At 42.2% G+C, this 16,645-nt stretch overlaps 1 long non-coding RNA gene across 2 annotated transcripts in view; it reads right to left on the bottom strand.

The window, feature by feature from the left end:
- Nucleotides 1–239: 239 nt before the first annotated feature.
- The window catches only part of LOC118352275 (uncharacterized), a 27,702-nt gene continuing 11,296 nt past the window's right edge, over nt 240–16,645 (bottom strand). The window contains exons 1-3 of one of the 2 annotated variants that reach the window (XR_007401946.1): nt 16,197–16,331; nt 15,924–15,990; nt 11,008–11,433 (exon numbers count right to left, since the gene is read on the bottom strand). This is a non-coding gene — a long non-coding RNA (uncharacterized LOC118352275). Of the gene's footprint in view, nt 1,025–11,007; nt 11,434–15,923; nt 15,991–16,196; nt 16,332–16,645 lie in introns of those variants that run through there. The other variant, XR_007401947.1, reaches the window with a different exon arrangement.

Below are 16,645 nucleotides of genomic sequence, written 5' to 3'. Positions count from 1 at the left end.
CGGAAGAGGAGGTGGACGGGGGGCGGAGGGGTGGGGTGACTGGGTGACGGGCACTGAGGGGGGCACTTGACTGGATGAGCATTGAGTGTTGTACTATATGTTGGCAAATCGAACTCCAATAAAAATGTGTAAAAAAATAAATAAAAATTTAAAAATTTAAAAAATGAGAATAGAGAATTCATAGAAAAGCAAATCCAAAAGGCTAAATATGAAAGAACTGCTCAAATTAACCAGGAGTTTGAAAAATATATATCTAAGTAAAATCAAGATGTCACTTTAGATGGCAAAATACAAAGAATTTGAACACCCTCAGCTGACATGAATGTGAGGAAAAGTACCCTTACGTATGGAAGCAATACAGCATCATCTATTAGCATTACATTACACATTCACTTAATCTCAATCATCCTATTCCAGAGACTCAATCCCACTGAGACAGAAATAGGAATACATAAGGATGATCATATAAGGATGTTTATGGTAGCATTACTCATGGTAGCAAACAAAACAAAACCCACAAAACTGGAGACAAATGGAATGTTCATCAACTGAATAATACCTGCATAAACTATATATACACTGATACCACTGAATACAAGGCAAATAAAAAAAAACATATCACAACAAATTGAATAAAGAAGCAGGTATGAAAATTCAGTTATCTCCCATTAAGCCAGATATTAAAGAGACTTGCAAAAATGTAAAACATCTCTTTACATCGATTTTTATTTTTGAAAATGTGTTTTTCATTAAATATATTAACTAAACGTGTATGGGTTTTTCATTGTTATTTTAAATATATTAATGCTTTGATAATGATTCTCATTGGATGAGGATTATAAAGAAACTACAAACTTAATTAGAAAAAGAATTAGAGGGATCCCTGGGTGGCTCAGCGGTTTAGCGCCTGCCTTTGGCCCAGGGCGCGATCCTGGAGTCCCTGGATCGAGTCCCATGTGTCCCATGTCGGGCTCCCGGCATGAAGCCTGCTTCTTCCTCTTCCTGTGTCTCTGCCTCTCTCTCTCTATAATAAATAAATAAATAAATAAATAAATAAATAAATCTGAAAGAAAGAAAGAAAGAAAGAAAGAAAGAAAGAAAGAAAGAAAGAAAGAAAGAAAGAAAAGAATTAGAGTGTGCCTTAGAAGTGGCTTAGTTGGTTGAAGGTTGACTCTTGATTTCAGCTCAGGTCATGATCTCAGAGTCTTGAGATCAAGCCCCATGTAGGGCTCCGCATTGGGCATGGGGCATGCTTAACATTTTTCCTCTCCATCTGCCCTATCCCCCTCTAAAAAAAATTTTTTTTTACATTTTAATTTTAAAAATAAGATGGTACTGGACCCCTGGGTGGCTCAATGGTTGAGTATCTGCCTTTGGCTCAAGTCGTGATCTAGGGGTCCTGGGATCGAGTCCTGCATCGGGCTCCCCACAGGGAGCCTGCTTCTCCCTCTGCCTGTGTCTCTGCCTCTCTCTCTCTGTGTCTCTCATGAATAAATAAATAAATAAAGATAAATAAATAAATAAAGATTTTTTTCTTAAAAAAAAAAAAGATGGTATATAGAGATGGATGGTACAATTGGGTAAGCATCTGACTCTTAGTTTTGGCTCAAGTTGTGACCTCACAGTCATGAAATCAAACCCTGCTTCAGCTCCACACTCAGTGGGGAGTCTACTTGAGAGTCTCTCCCTCTCTCTCTCTGCCCCTCCCCCTCTTGTGCACACATGTGCTCTCTCTTTCTCTCTCTCAGATAAATAAATCTTTAAAAAAAAGAAAAAACTATTATTTAAATATATAATAATGTTGGTAGTATTGTACCTCTTAAATTTTTAAGTGTTGTACCTCTTAAATTTTTAAGTGTGCAATACAGTGGTGTTGACTATAGGTAGTGTTGTACCATGGAACTCTAGAATTCATTCATCTTGCTTAACTGAAATTTATGTCAGTTGATAACTTTCCATTTCCTCTTTCCTCATCTCCTGGAAACCATCAATCCCCTCTTTGATTTTACGAATTTGACTATTTTAGATACTTCATATAAGTGGAATCATTCAGTATTTCTCTTTCTATGACTGGCTTATTTCAGTTAGCATGATGTCCTCAAGGTTCATCTATGTTTTTGCATATTGTAGGATTTCCTTTCTTTATTTTTTTTTTATTTTTTTATGATAGTCATACAGAGAGAGAGAGAGGCAGAGACACAGGCAGAGACACAGGCAGAGGGAGAAGCAGGCTCCATGCATCGGGAGCCCAACGTGGGATTCGATCCCGGGTCTCCAGGATCGCGCCCTGGGCCAAAGGCAGGCGCCAAACCGCTGCGCCACCCAGGGATCCCGATTTCCTTTCTTTAAAGCCAAATAATATTACATCATATGTATATACCACAGTTGTTTTTTTAAATCCATCTACCTGTCAATGGACATTAACACATTTTGACTATTAATAATGCTGCAGTGCACGTGGGAGTGTATAACTCTTCAAGATCCCAATTTCAATATTTTTGGATAAATATCTAGAAGTGGGATTGCTGGATCACAGATAATTCTACTTTTAATTTGTCAAGAAAGTTCCATATTGTTTTCTTTCATTTTCTTTTAAAGATTTGCTTATTTGAGAGAGAAACAAGAGACCCTGAGCAGAAGGGGCAGAGGGAGAGAGAATCTCAAGCAGACTCCCCTCTGAGTGTGAAGCCTGATGTGGGACTCAATCCCAAGACCCTGAGGTCATGACCTGAGCTGAAATAAAAGTCAGATGCTTAACTGACTGAGCCACCCAAGTATCCCTCTATACTGTTTTCATTAACACCTGCACACTTTGCATTCCTACCAATGGAATGCAAAGGTTTTAATTTCTCCACATCCCTACCCACATTTGTTGTTGTTTTTGTTTGTTTGTTTTATTTTTTATGATAGCCATCCTGGGGTTGGTTGGGTCAGTAGTTGGGTGTCTGCCTTTGACTCAGGTTGTGATCCTGGTCTCCTGGGATTGAGTCCCACATCAGGCTCCCTACAGAGAGGCTGCTTCTCCCTCTCCCTATGTCTCTGCCTCTTTCTCTGTGTCTCTCATGAATAAATAAATAATATTTTAAAAATAGCCATACTGATAGGTATGAAGTAATGGCTCACTGTGGTTCTGATTTGCATTTCCACGATGATTATTGATGTTAAGCATTTTTTCATGTATCTGTTGGCCATTTGTGTCTTCTGGAAAAATGTCTATTCAATATTTAGCTTATTTTTAAATTGAATTATTGGGGCACCTGAGTGGCTTAGTGGGTTGAGTGTCTGTTTTGGGCTTAGATCATGATCCCAGGGTCATGGGATTGAGCCCCATGTCGGGCTCCCTGCTCAGCAAGGAGTCTGCTTATGCCTCTCTTTCTCCCCCTCTTCATGTTTGTTCTCTCTCTCTCAAATAAAGAAATGAAATATAAATAGATAGATAGATAGATAGATGATAGATAGATAGATAGATAGATAGATAGATAGATAGATAGATAAAACTGAGTTATTAAGGCGGTTTTGGGTTTTTTGTTATTGTTGTTGTTCGTTTGGTTTTGTTTTACTCTTGAATTGTGGGAGTTCCTTCTATATTATGAAGATTAATTCCTTATCAGATATATGGTTTGTAAATATTTTTTTCCATTTCATAGGTTGTCTTTTCACCCTGTTGATTGTTTCCTTTGCTGTGCAGAAGTTTTGAGTTTGATGTAGTCCCACTTGTTTGTTTTTGTTTCTGTTGCCCGTGCTTTTGTGGTCATATCCATGAATTCATTGCCAAGGCCAATGTCATGAAGTTTTTCCCTATGTTTTCTAGGAGCTTTATAGTTTTGGGTCTTATGCTTAATTCTTCAACCCGTTTTGAATTGATTTTTGTGTATGGTAGAAGATAAGGGTCCAATTTCATTATTTTACATGTGGATATTCAGTTTCCCCAACACTATGTGTTAAAGGGATTATTCTTTCCGTATTGTGTATTCTTGGCACCAGTTACATAAGAAGTCAACATTAGGGAAAGTTAGAGAAGTATGTGGGAATTCTTGGTACTATTTTTGCAACTTTTCAAACCACTAAAATTAGTTCAACATAAAGAGTTAAAATTAAAACTGCATGGTGGTCTAACTTTGACATTTCAACATTAGAGCATGGGAACAATAATTTCTTGGCATTTTTAGCTGCTATTTCTTTTTCTCTGTTCACTGTACTGCACAGTTCTGATATTAAATAAAAGCTCACTTTGCCAGTAAAGGCTCCCCATGATAGTGACCTTACCACCACATTATTAAGCTTTCCTTCCTCACTAAGAGAAGTGATTAAAGGGAAGAATTCTTTCCTCTTCAGGAAAATTTGATCAAAAGGCAATGGTGTAATTTCATTAAAGATGAACCACAAGCTGAATCTTTGCTGCTTTTTCAACAGTTTCTGATGCAGATGTAAGATTGTTTCTCTCAAGATCCCTGGGTGGCTCAGCGGTTTAGTGCCTGCCTTCCGCTCAGGGTGAAATCCTGGAGTCTTGGGATTGAGTCCAACGTCGGGGTCCCTGCATGGAGCCTGCTTTTCCCTTTGCCTGTGTCTCTGCCTCTCTCTCTCTCTCTCTCTGTGTCTCTCATGAATAAATAAATAAAAATCTTTTTTTTAAAAAAAAGATTGTTTCTCTCAGCTGTATTTTTTTGTGAAGTATTACCTAGAGAAAGATGCATGCAACTAATGTATTCATACATATATCATGAATAACTTTAAACACTCTTATAGACACATAGGTCAAGAAATAAAATATACACAATATTTCAGAATTTCTTCCATGTGTTCTCAATAACCCTTCCATCCCTCCAGAAGTTGGAAACATTCTAACTTATTGATAATCTCACCCTCACTCTTCTTTTTAAGGCTATCCCTTACAAGTTTTCTTTTGTCCATTTTCAAGGTTATATATTTATATGAAACATGACTATGCATTCTTTTCTATCTTATTTCTATCTTATTTCTATCTTATTTCTCCCACATTTTGCATGTGAGAGTTGTTACGTAGTTGTGTTCCTCTAGTTCATTTCTTTTCCTAGTTGCATAGTATTCCATTGTGTGGACATACCACACTTTGTTTATCCATCTGATTCTAAGTGGACATTTGGATCACTTCCACATTGATGCCATGACAAATAAAGTTGCAGTGAACATTTGTACATGTACATCTGGTGTAACTGTGTGAGGAAGCAGGTCTCAGAATTTTTAGTTTCAGGACTCCATTATGTTATGAAAAAGAAGTATTGAGGGCCCTAAGAGCTTTTGCTTATGCAGGTTATATCTATGAATAATTGCCTTTTTAGAAATTAAAATGGGGGGTGCATGGTTGGCTCAGTCATTTGAGTGTCCCATTCTTGATTTTGGCTCAGGTCATGATCTCAGAGTCATGAGATCGAGCCCCGTGGCTGACTCCACGATGAGTGTGAAGCTTGCTTAGGTTCCTTTCTCCCTCTACTTCTGCCCCTCCCCACCCCTGCTCACGCTGTCTCTCCCTCTCTCTCTCAGAAAATAAATGACTAAATAAATAAGTAAATAGAAATAAAATTGGAGAAAATTTCAAAAGATTTATGAATTAATTCATTTAAAATCACATTTTAAAAGTACACGTTAACACAATATATTTAATGAAAAGCACCTATATCTTTTCAAACAAAAGTCAATGAAAAGAGTGGCATTGTTCTACATTTTTGTGAATATTTTTAATGTGTGGCTTGATGGAACAGATTGTGGGACTTCCCAGCCTCCATAATTGCATGAGCCAATCAATTCCCTGTAATAAATCTCTTCCTACGTATCTATACCTTATTGGTTCTGTTTCTCCAGACAACCTTGACTAATAGACCCATCCTCCAAGGCTACAGGTTTCACTGGCTTCAGGTACCATTCTTCCCTTCCTTGTCCCATCAGGTCTGGGGGTAGTGTTAGCTCCCTACTGTTGCTTGTATTAGATCTCTCGACATCCCTTCCTGGACCTCTTAATCCTGTCACCCCTCTGTAACTAGTTATACCTCTATTAGTTTATGTTTAATTAGGCGCCTCATGGTCCATTAGTTTCCTACTGAGATTCTGACTGATAGATCTATACATTTACCATGTTCTTACTCTGAGATCATTTTCCTTTTGCAATTTAAGTAACTTCCTCCAGAGGGGGTCTAAGTATGCTTTTCCATTTGCCCTAGTACTAGTGTGGTACTGCTTTGTTTAGGGTCCCTTCATTCCAGGTGCCTGTTGAAAACTACAACTCGTTGTCATAGTTAGAGTAAGCAAATGCTCATTGGTCAAAAGCACCTTGGAATGCTTTTCTTACTTCTCTGAGTTCTCACTTAATAAATCTTAGCTGGGGGAGCATTTGGGAGGCTCAGTGGTTGAGTGTCTTCCTTTGGCTCAGGTCATGATCCCAGGGTCCTGTGATCAAGTCCTGCATTGGGCTCCCCATGGGGACCCTGTTTCTCCCTTTACCTGTGTCTCTGCCTCTCTCTCTGTGTCTTTCATGGATAAATAAAATAAACAAACAAACAAATAAACCTTAGCTGAGAAATCCTCACTAGATTGTCACATCTTTCATGATTTTGCAAGAACTTTTTAGTATTTTATTCAGCGCTTTTAGTTGTTTTCAGCAGAAGGGTTGATCTAAATAACCCAGCCTGACATTACCAAAAATGAGAAAGCCCTGCCCTTTCACATGATTTTTTCCTAAGGTTTTTGCATGCACTTGCTATTTTGCATAATCATTCAGGAATAATCTGTTCTTAAGTCTTGAATGAGAAATATGACAATGGAATAAGGCCATTGATTTCCAGGATATCAGAATTGTATTCATTATCTAGTGCTGTGTAACAAATTATCCCAAAACTAAGCGCTTAAAAACACACTTATTTGGGCACCTGGCTGGCTCAGTTTAGAGTATGTGACTCTTGATTTCAGGTTCTTAAGTTCAAGTCCCACATTGGGCATTGAGCTTACTTAACTAAAAGAAAAAAAGAAACAACACATTTATTATCTTATAGTTCCTATGAGTCAAGGATCTAAGCATAGTTTACCTTAGTCTTCTGTTTCACAGTTTCTCACTAGGCTATAACCAAGGTGTTAGTCCAAGCTTAAAGTCTCTTCTGAAGGCCCTACTTGGAGTGGCTCACTTCCAAGTTCATTCATCGGTTTTGTTCAACATTACATATTGGATTCTGTACTGAACTGAGTGTCTCAGTTCCTTGCTGGCTATTGGAGGATTCCCTCAGTTTCTTGACACATGGGCGTTTCCAAAATGGGAGCTCACAAGATAGCCACTTAATTTATTAGTGCATGAAACCAAAGAAGGCAATAGAGAGAATTTGCTAGATAGAAGGCCTTGGCCTTTGTAATCTGATCTTAGAAATGAAATGACATCCCATTACTTTTATCATATCCTATTAGTTATAACCAAGTTGCTAGATGCCACCCACACTCAAGGGAGAGTTGGATTGTCCAAGGGCTTGAATATCAGAAAGTAGAAAACATTGGGGCCATTTTAGAAGGCTACCTACACTATAAAAATGGTGTCTGAATTTCCATCTGTAGCTCAGTTCTCAATAACTATGCACCAGTTTCAGCACCTTGTAGGAGGAGAACAATGGCAAACTTTTTATAACATGTATCACTATGAAATACCTCCACTCTCTGGCACCGGTGACTCAGTTGGTTAAGCATCTGACTCTTGGTTTCAGCTCAGGTCATGATCTCAGGGTTGTGAGATTGAGCCCTGTGTTGGGCTCCGTATGCAGTGTAGGGTCTGTTTGAGATGCTCTCCTTCTCCCTCCGCCGCTCCCCCAACTTGTGCTCTCTTTTTCAAATAAATAAATAAGTAAAATCTTGAATGAAAGAAAGAAAGAAAGAAAGAAAGAAAGAAAGAAAGAAAGAAAGGAAGGAAGGAAGGAAGGAAGGAAGGAAGGAAGGAAGGAAGAAAGACCTCCACTCTCAAAGCACATTGGTTTGGTTACTGTTTTAGTAGGTTTATCAAATAAACCAATAGGTCTGCAAGCAACTCTCAGTTGTAAGTCTTGCTACTTTAGTACAGTCATTGCAGAGTATGCTATCAATTCTCTTCTTGGGGCACCTGGCTGGTTCAATCAGAAGAGCATGTGATTCTTGATCCCAGGGTAATAAGTTCAAGCCCCATGTTGGATATAAAGATTACTAAAAAAATAAAAATAAAAATAAATAAACCTCTTCTTTTGCTCAAGTAGGTGTTTGAACATGGAAGAGCTTCTTTGCCATTTTGTTTGAATACTCTATATGAATATAATTCCAGAGACTCTTGTATGTCATGAGTTTGATTTTGGCTGAAGAAGAATGATGACAGAGTAGTCAGCCATCTTTCTGCTTGTGGCTGGTAATTCTTTTACCTGGTATTAAACTCCAGTCACTTTCAGACACACAACTAAAGAGTGTGAACAAATCACAATAAGCCTGTAATTTCTAATTCCCTCACAGCCTTCACCATTTTTGTTCCATTATTAATGACAACACTGATTTTCTGCTTTACATACATTTCATAAACCATATTCACTATCTTGTTAACTATGCATAAGACCCAGAAATATTACAGCAACCTACTGGAAATATAGTTAAATTTATTATTTTTTTTTTAGTTAAATTTATTTTAAATCAGGTAAAAAGACACCTGATTATTTCTTATATCCAAATGTTTCATGTACAAGATCTAATAGTACATATAGTACATACAGTAATTCTCTGTACAGTTTAATAAGATCCAGAATAATTTTTCTTTTTCTATTTCTAAAAGTAGGTTCCATGCCCAGCATGGAGTCCAATGTGGGGCTGGAACTCATGACCCTGAGATCAAGACCTGAGCTGAGATCAAGAGTTGGATATTTACCTGACTGAGCCACCCAGGTGCCTTCAGAATTATTCAAAACATGTTTTCTAGAAAGAACTTGTGGGAATTATAGTTTGGGTACATTTTGAGAATCATTCATCTTCCACTTCTGAAAATGGCTGATAGTATTTTGCAGTCAATTTGGCAGCTTTGATTTAAGCTTTTGGCTTCAATAGACTCAAAACTTTATATATAATCTTTCAAAAGCATTCTTATAAAATATGTTGTTTTGAAGTTTGATTAGTGAGAACAACATGTATTTAGGGCATCTCATTTCTAACACTTTCCATTTTTCTCCTGTTCTTTTCATTCATTATTATGTCTGGATCAAAGATGTTTTATCATGGTTGTTATACGTGATTTTAGAGTTTTATTTCCACTTCAAGAAATTTAATTCACCAAAGTTGTCAACCTTTTAAAATTCATCTTCATGGGGCACCTGTGTGGCTCAGTTGGTTAAGCTTCTACTTTCAGCTCAGTTCAAGATCACAGGGTCCTGGGATGCCTGGGTGGCTCAGCAGTTAAAAGTGTCTGCCTTGGGCTCAGGGTGTGATCCTGGAGTCCGGGGATTGAGTCCCACATCAGGCTCCCTACCGGGAGCCTACTTCTTCCTCTGCCTACGTCTCTGCCTCTTTATCTCTCTGTGTCTCTCAGGAATGAATAAATAAAATCTTAAAAAAAAAAAAGAAAGATCTCAATGTCCTGAGATGGAGCCCCCAGGACAGGTTCCAAGCTCAGAATGGAGTCTGCTTGTCTGTCTCCCCCACTCTCTGCTCCTCCCTCTTGTGCTCTCTCTCTCTCAAATAAACAAATAAAATCTTTAAAATTCATCTTTACAAATGTGAAGTAATACTTTTGAAAATACAGTTAAATAACTAAAAAATCGACTGTAATTACTAGATTTTTTAAAATAGCATGAATGGTAGAATACAAAACAATTCTTCAAAGAAGGCAGCCTGCCATAAAAACGATGTCTGAATTTCCATTCATTCTGATCTTTGCTGTTTTGCCTTGTTGTTATTATTTACATTTTACATTTGTCAATTCCAAGAGGAAAAAATTGTCTTCCTAATGGTGTCTAAATAAAACACCTTTAATATTCACACCAACATACTCTATTTCCTGATTTGTATAATTACACGGAAGTTCTCAAGATTTATTTTGGGCATGTAAAAGTCATGGTGTAATAGACAGATTTCCCCGTCTCAGGTTGCTGCTGGGGGTGTTGAGGTCTTGAAGTTTTGTGTGGCTACCCTCTCCCCACCTCCCAGATTGCCCTCAGGGGAAGGGAGCTGCCCCACCCATGGTCATAGCCCTTTCCTGGGGACAGCCCACATCCATCACCTGGTCAATGTATAATATAAAGACCTGGTCCCCTTGCCACAATTTGAGACACGTGCCTGGGGGCATTCAGCTCTAGCGCTGCCTTTGGGACCCGCTTAGATATCCTACTTCCCTCCACCTAACCCCTTCAGGCTGTTGAACCTTTCAGCAACTCCCAGTTAATATCCTAAACCCTAATTTCTTTTTAGAGACCTTTTCCTGAAAAACCTAACCTACAGTCTACAGGCTTTCACAATCATCATTAATTATTTCAGCATCTTACTCCTGTAATTATGTAATTACACACACACACACACACACACTTCAGCTGACTGATAAAATTTTAACCTTGAATGAATGAACAAACAAGATTTTCACTCCATATTACACCAGGGTGTTCAAATTTGAAAGTGACTATTACGATCTTAAATTAGGAACCACCTGGCTTGTTCAATATCCCTAACGCTATTATGCTGGTTAGAAGCAATGGTAACCCAACTGATCACATACTCATTGAATCCAGCAAGCTCAGGGATACTAAGAATAACCTTCAATCTGGCATTCAGTGTTTCAACCCTCAAAAGACTGAACGAAGCCTGAAGTCAGAAAAATTTGAACAAGTGCAGAGGCCAAAATGGAATTTTAACGCAAACCAAATACACACACACACACACACACACACACACACGCATATGCGTGGGCGTATGTGTGTTTACTTAAGCACCTAGTATGGAAACAGATTAACATGGATATGGTTTGCTTTTTAGAATTTCTGTAACAAATTACCACAAACTGGGTGGCTTAAACAACAGCGGTTTATTCTTTCATGGTTGTGGAGGTCAGAAGTTGGATACCAGGTGTCAGCTCCCTTTGACAGCTCCTTCCTGACCTCTTCCCACTTCTGGTGGTGGCCGGCAATCCTTGGCTTTCCTTGGCTTGCAGATGCATCATCCAGATCTCTGCTTCCACCTTCAAATGGCTTTCTTCCTTATGTGTCTCTTTGGTATCTTTGAATCTTTCTCTCTTTATAAAGATGCCAGCTATTGGATTTAAGGCCTCCCCTATTCCGGTATGACCTCACTGTAATTTGAGTGCATCTATAAAGACCCCTAAATAAGGTCACATTCACAGATACTGGGGATTAGGATTTCAACATATTTGGGCAGGGGGCGCATAACTCAATTCACGACAGATACCATACATGTTTCAGGGTGGAGAGGCACCTGGGGAGTGGACAAGAAGGGAAAAGGTAAGAAAAGGAAAGCAAAGAAAAAAGGGAAGAGGAGGGGGAAGAAGAATGTAGTAAAAATATTTCCATAGGTATAAATTGTCCCATTTCTATAAAATGCTGTGCATGTGTATGCAGAAATTAAATAAAGAGCTAGCTATTTTTTGTAGGAATAATAACAACATAATCCTATATGGCTTACTATGTGTCAGATCCCGCTTTAAGTACTTTACATATATTAACTCCTTTAATCTTCATATCTCAACCCTGTGATGTAGGTACTGTGAATTATCACACCTATTTCACTGATGACAAAATTGAGGTATAAAGAGATACAACTAGGAAAATGGCTGAGCCAGAATTTAAGCCCAGCCAGCCTGGCTTCAGAATCTGCTTTTAAACACCTTGCTATATACAATATGTCTATTCTTGGAAAACAAAAACTTTCTATGTGTGTACAAATGCTTGTATATTTTAGAAGACATAAAATAAGGTGTCAAGATAAAAGTGAAGGGGGAAAAAAAAAAAGAGTGAAGGGGCTGGCTCAGTCCATGGAGTGTGAGACTCTTGATCTCAGGGTTGTGAGTTTGAGCCCCATATTGGGTGTAGAGATTACTTTTTGTTTACTTAGAAAACAAAATCTCAAAAAAGGATTAAAAAGTAAAATCTTGGATTCTAACCAGTTCTGTTGGGGGTTGGAGGTCACAAATGAATGAATGTTCAGATTGGTCTGTGTTGGATCACATGCCCAGACTACACGTTTTGGAGGAGGAAGGGAGGGAGCATTAGTGCTAGAACATTCTTACTAGTCTTGTAGAGTGGATTTCTCACAGGAAAGAGGCTCCATTACTAGAAGAATGGGAAGTATACAAGAGCCCCATCCACTCATCTCCTTGAACCTCTCAGAACCACCTTCCCTACCTTTTTGCAGAGATGCAAAGAACAGAGCAGCTAAAGGCCCTTCACTATTCAGAATAGAAGAAATGGGGACGACCGGGTGGCTTAGCGGTTTAGTGCCACCTTCCGCCCAGGGCGTGATCCTGGAGACCGGGAATCGAGTCCCACCTTGGGTTTTCTGCATGGAGCCTGCTTCTCCCTTTGCCTATGTCTCTGCCTCTCTTCTCTGTGTGTGTCTCATGAATAAATAAATAAAATCTTAAAAAGAGAGAGAGAGAGAGAGAGAAGAGAAGAAATGGCCTTAATGGAAAGAAACGGGCTGTGGAGAAATTCTGCCCAAAATTCACACGAATCCCCCCACCCCCACCCCAGGTCCAGTAAAAGGTTAATAAAGGGATAAAGCTTTGTCTTCTCCACACACACACACAGAAAAGGCGCAGCTGTCCTCAATTTCTGTGAGGGGCAAGTGTCCATCTCGGATTATTTATTTATTTATTTTTCCCAAAGATTTTATTTATTCATGAAAGACAGACAGAGAGAGAGAGAGAGAGGCACAGACACAGAGAGGGAGAAGCAGGCTCCATGCAGGGAGCCCAACGGGGGGACTAGATCCCGGGTCTCCAAGATCACACCCTGGGCGGAAGGCGGCGCTAAACCGCTGAGCCACCGGGCTGCCCCATCTCGGATTATTTAATGGTGCAATGGGAGCATGTTGCATTTGGATCATCTGGTATTTTGGATGCTCTGCCAGTCTAAGGATTATTGCACCTGTGGGGATTAAGTGGTGCTGTAGGATTATCTTGAGTTTGGAGTTTAACCCCCATGTGGAAGGATTTTCTGGAGGTACAGGAGGATTATCTTGGGTTTGAGGTTGATCCTTCACATGGAAGGATTCTCTGCTACTCTGATGTTCTTCATGACCTGAGGCCTTCTTTTCTGTAGTATTAATCAGTGAGTTCTTGACTCAGACCTACTTCAAGGCAGGTATCTTCCTGGCTAACAGTTCCTATTCTGGGAACTTGGGGATGGACTTGTGATGATGGGTGGGCTGTTTCTATTTTCCACTGGCACACTGTCCCAAGGGATAATAAGAATGGCAAAATTTGTATCTCAGGAGTGGGAGGGACTAGTGGTCCCTGTGTCTTAGGGGTATAGGAATTAGGGATGTTGTGTATCAGGGATTAACGAGAATAAACTTGTATGCTAATGTCTGATGCTTGTATGCTAATGTCTGATGATAATGGGGCCTTTGTGCCTCCAGGGTTGATGGGAAGGTGGGTCCCGAGTTCCAGGGACTGATGAGAACAGTGTCCTCGGTCCAGGGGGCTGATGGGAAGGTGGGTCCGGAGTCTCAGCGATTGGTGGGAATTGCATCAATTGGGTCTTAGGTACCAAGGGATTTGCGAACTCTGTATTATCAGGGAATGATGGAAACAGTGGTTCCTGTGACTCACTAATCAATGGGAATGGAGGCCTTATGTTTCAGGAACTAATGGGAATTATGTTCTTTTATCCCAGAGGCTTAAGTTCCAGTTCCAGCCTAACCCATAGAGCCATTTGTTATTCATCCATCCCTCCATTCATTAGCGAACATTTTCCTAGGCCCCTACTCTGAGCCACACCCTGTGCTGGGTGATAGTGAGGACACAGAGATGACTCAGACCTAGATCGTGCCCTCAGTGAATTCCCAGAGCCAGATTCAGACATGGAGAATCACAACATGACGGGATCAGAGCCAGGGCAAGGCGACAGTCCGGTCCCGACTACAGGGCATCTGGGGTAAATGCAGAGTGACAGTAATTCTGGATATCAAATCAAGGGGCAAAAGTCCTTTTTATCCTATGTAGGTTTGTGTGCATGACCAGTCTAAACTGAGCCAAATACTAATCTCGAATAAGTTGCATATTTTTTTTTGCAGACAGCTCACCTCCCAAGAAAAGGCATAGAACTTGGAGTCAGAGAGGCCTGAGTTCAAACCTAACTCTGCCATTCATTCACTTTGTGAGTTTGGCTAACTTACTATGCAGGACCTCGGTTCCCTCATCCTTACACGGAGATAAAACAATTCCAATAGTTAAGACTGCTGCGATGACTGAATGATCCAATGTATAACAAATACCTAGCCCACACCGGTCCTGAACTAGACATTCAATAAAGGGTATGTGTTGTATGTGTTGTCATCATTATTGTTCCTTTTTTTTTTTTTTAAGATTTTACTTATTTATTCATGAGAGACACACACAGAGAGAGAGAGAGAGAGAGGCAGAGACATAGGCAGAGGGAGAAGCGAGAAGTGGGACTTGATTCCGAGTCTCCAGGATCAGGCCGTGGGCTGAAGGCAGCACTAAACCGCTAAGACACCGAGGCTGCCCAATTATTGTTCCTATCACTAGTAATTAATAACAAAATTTAAAAGACCTAGAAGCAAGTATTTATCAAATATCTGAGTTCAGAGGCTTGGAAGAAATCAGTAAAAAAAAAAAAAAAGCAATTTACATATGCATAAGCATTAGCTTTTGTATACCAAAAAAAAAAAAAAAAAAAAAACCAAAACCAAAAAACAAAAAACCTGGTGCTTATTGGATAAGCACGAATAAGTAAATATGCAATGGAATACTATACAGCCCCTAAAATGAAAGAAGTAGCTCTGTAAGCGTGGATATAGGAGGATCTTCAAGATAGAGTGTTAAAAAAACCAAAGAGTAGGATTATGTGATGCCAGCTGGGGACAACAAAAAGGAGGTGGCTTAATATATGTGCACAGATGTATAGAACTTGTCTGAAAAGATACACGGGGCACTGGTAAGCATAAGCCAATTCCAGCCAGTACTGAGTGCCTGGGGGACAGGGTGGAAGGGAAATGCATTTTTCACTGGGAGCCCCAGAACCCTATACCCACCACTGTCTGCATGTCGTCCCTAAATGTCCCCTGGCCCACGAGTCCACGGAGTTCCAAGCTGCGAACGGCACCTGTCCTCTCCTGTCCCCCCTTCCTACTGGTTTCCCCTTGGGAACAACTTCCGTCCCCTCAGTTCCTGAGCCAGACTCCTGGGTGTGGTATCTTCTTCACCTCTTCCCTCCCTATCAACCCCACTGTCTGTCGGTGCTCAGCCCCACCTGCCTCCTCACATTCTCTGCCCCACCCCCTCCTTCGGGTCCGCAAGGTCCCAGCCCCAGCTCGGGCATCCTCCCCCTGCATCCATCCCCCACAGGGCCCCAGAGGGGACTCTCTGACGCCCAGATCCGACCACAACCGTCCATGGCTCCCGGTCACCCCCGGGAGAAAGTTCCCAGCCTGGCCTTCCAAAGGCTCGCGAGCCTGGCCCCGCCCACCACCTCAGCCGCATCTTGGGCTCCTGTCCTCTAAGGCTCGAGGCAGACCTGACTGCTTTGCGGTCCTCCCGGAATCGCCCCCGGTTCCCTGCCTTCAAGCCTCCTCCCGGAACGCCCTTGCTGCGGCCAGCCCCCTTCTCAGCCACCCAGATCTAACTTCTCCCGATTCTCGGAGGTCCCTTCCGCAGCCTCCAGCTGAAAGGACCCCTTGCGCCCCTGGGCTCCCACGGCCGCTGGCCTCTGGCTCTGTCATACCCCGATCGCCCTGGATTGGAACTGCCTGCGTCTGGGGCTGTCTCCTCCATCATACTGTGAGCTCCGTCTGCAAGGGGAGATATGGGTCTGATTCACCTTTGGGGCCCCAGTGCGGGCAGCGGGCGGGGCGGGGGGGAACCGAAGCGGAGGGAGGAGAAGGAGGCTGGGAGGGCAGGAAGGGGGAGAGCGAGGAGGGGAGCAGACCCCGCTGCGGCAGGGAGGGAGGCAAGGGAGGAGGGGGGGCGGGAGGAGGAAGAGGAGAGACACCGAGACCTAGACCAGGAGGAGAGAATGCACCGCGCGGGAGGCGAGGGAGCAGAGGTGGAGGGCGCGGGAGAGAGCGGCGAGGGGAGAGCCGGGCCGGCCGCGGGAGGTGGAGGGAGGGAGAAGTGGAGCGCGGCGCCCCGCCGCCCCGGCCCCTTTTGTCCCTTCCCTCCGCCCTGCGTCACGCTCCCGGCCGGCCTCCCCGCGCTCCCTCCCCCGCCCGCGCCTCCTCCCCGGGGCTGGATGGAATTTTTTCCCCTGGACCGGGGCCAGCTCCGGGGCCGGGGGAGGCAGGCCGGGCCGGGCCGGCGGCGGGGAGGGGCCGGCGCGGGGGCGCCCGGGGAGGGGGCCGGCCCGCGGGGTCCCGGGCGGAGACGCGGGCCGGAGGGAGTCGGGAGGAGGGAAGGAGGATGCCGGGGCCGCCGGGAGGAAGGGGAGAGGCCGTCGGGCGGCGGAGG

This window comes from Canis lupus, chromosome 1 (assembly GCF_003254725.2).
Source record: "Canis lupus dingo isolate Sandy chromosome 1, ASM325472v2, whole genome shotgun sequence".
NCBI classification, from domain to species: domain Eukaryota; kingdom Metazoa; phylum Chordata; class Mammalia; order Carnivora; family Canidae; genus Canis; species Canis lupus.
Note: the sequence above shows the minus strand (reverse complement) of the source record. Positions and strands in the feature narration are given on the sequence as shown.